General features: G+C 38.6%; 1 pseudogene; it reads right to left on the bottom strand.

The window, feature by feature from the left end:
- Positions 1-413: 413 nt before the first annotated feature.
- Positions 414-884, bottom strand: LOC148021245 (small ribosomal subunit protein uS17 pseudogene; annotated as a pseudogene).
- Between the last annotated feature and the right edge of the window lie 1,479 nt (positions 885-2,363).

Below are 2,363 nucleotides of genomic sequence, written 5' to 3'. Positions count from 1 at the left end.
TCTCCCATTAACAATCATTGTTTGGATTCTCTCTTGTGCTCAGTAGTTTGTGAAGCATAAATGCAAGGGGTTTGGAAAACATGTCGATGAGGCTCCAGAGCTCAAAGAGCAGGAGAGCTTTCTGCCGAGCACAACGATCATTGCAGAGGAGCTTCAAGATATGGAGCATGACGAATAGAATATGCTTGCAAGTGTTGCTCTTGGTGAAGTCCAAGCATGTGCATGAAGGGATGAGGTCCAGCATGACTATGTAAATGTTATCGGTGGCTCCAAGGGGTGGAGCATGTGCTTTAGACTCTCTCTCGTATTTCATTTTGAACTTGACTAAAACTAATAAGGTTACCAAAGTGAACACAGAGAGAATCCCAAAACCCATCCTTATAGTTGGAATCTAGAACTTCCTTGCCAAAAAACTAGATAATAGTAAATGCTTTATTACCACCCTTGACAGCTCCCATGGGAATAACTTTCAACACATTGAACCTCATAATTTTACATAGAGGCTTCATTGTCCTCGTCCCCCTCTTTTATGAGAAAGTAAGGAGATCTATGTGCAACCAAGTTCAAATGTATCTTCTCATACCTTTGAAGCTTTTTAAACAAGTGCAAGTAGTCTCTTCCAATGGTGATTGTTCTTGTCATTTTAGTGCAATTGACAATTCGTATCAAGATTCTACCTCTCTGATCAATACATCACCAATAAATGGGCACTTCTTGTCAATGTACATACCTTCAATGGCTTCTCTTGAGGACTTGAACCCTAGGCCAATGTTTTAATAGAAGTTGTTGACATGCTTGCCATGTGCTTTACCCTTTCCCAATGCCTTTCCATTGAGAAACTCCTTTGACTGCTTAAGGAAATCATGCTCTTTCTACTCTGCCATGGCTACTATGCTAGTCCGTTTGTGTGGATTCACAGATGGAGAGATGGAGAGGCAGAGAAGGCAAGGTCATGATGCCATCTGTTTAAAAAGAGCTCTCTCTCTCTCTCTCTCTCTCTCTCTCTCTCTCTCTCTCTCTCTCTCTCTCTCTCTCTCTCTCTCTCTCTCTCTCTGCAATATTAAGAGTTTTTCCTAGATCTGGGTGACATATTTTGAGTACTAACAGGGCCTAACAATATGAGAAATTGGGGCCAAAAAGATTCCACAAACTTGGTGCTGTACAATGCATATTCCTCTTGCAATATTCTATATCTCATTTATCCCTCTTGCAATCCTCTCTCCTCGGTACACTAATATCTTATGTGATCTTCTCTTGCAAATCCTCTTGCAATGTCTATCAACACAAGAAGTTTTAATAATGTGAGAAATCTAGAGAATACAAGTCATTCACTATCCACTCATTAGTGTATCTGTCGTTCAATTTACAATTAGCTATAGCGATATAAGTGAAGGTGCAACAAATGGCCTCAATGTGTCCCTCAATTGGTAGTTGTCACAAGTACCATGCACCTAACATCAAATCCAAGAGGAACTAGCATTCACTAGCATGCTATCTCTAAGATGCACACATGATGGTGCTGAACACACCTACCATGCATGTATGATCTAAGAAGACAATGAGCTTAATATTTGCTGATAAGATGTCTACAATATCCACACATGGTAATGGTCAATGACAATGATCCTACTAGTTGATGACAATCCATATGGTTGATTAGGCATCTACTTGTGGAGTCACTTTAAAGTGTATCCTTCATGCCAAGCGATGAGAGTTCTTCTTGGAAGTGCAAAAGTCAAATGCTTGAAACAACACTAGAAAGCATATGTCTCTATTGGTGTGTCAAGGGGGCTAAAAGAAGCTCATAATGGTTAAAACCCTAAATTCCTTATAACTCCAAGCTCCATTTTGGGGACCACATTGTTATATAGACTACCACATGGGTTAAACTTACACTTTAATTTAGTAAACACATTTAATTATTCATTTATTTTAAGGGGATGTAAAAGAAGTAGTTCTACAAGAAAGGATATATGAAAACATGATCACCATTTAACAAAATAGCTTGCCCCATCATTTCACCTAGCCATAACCATCATGAGGATGTACTTTAGAAAGTTGGTTAACACTTGAGAATCTCTACAAGGATTTAATAGTTACTTGTACTAAGAAATATGGCCATCTTCTCTCACTACCCAACCCATCGAATTAGTAATCTTGATTCTCAAACCACTAAGTTGGCATAAAAAAGATGTGTATTGCTTCCATCCTTAGATATCTTCCACTCCTAATACCTATGCTTTTAAATCTAGGTGTCTGTGAAAATACATGGAAACATAATCACACATCTTATGAGTAATAAAGTTACATGAGCACAACAAGAGCTGAAAAAGGATATTCCATGGAACTTACTAATTTGCTAG

The sequence above is a fragment of the Lygodium microphyllum genome, chromosome 18 (assembly GCF_053477565.2).
Source record: "Lygodium microphyllum isolate KBCC chromosome 18, Lygodium_microphyllum_v1.1.10, whole genome shotgun sequence".
In the NCBI taxonomy this organism is placed as follows: domain Eukaryota; kingdom Viridiplantae; phylum Streptophyta; class Polypodiopsida; order Schizaeales; family Lygodiaceae; genus Lygodium; species Lygodium microphyllum.
Note: the sequence above shows the minus strand (reverse complement) of the source record. Positions and strands in the feature narration are given on the sequence as shown.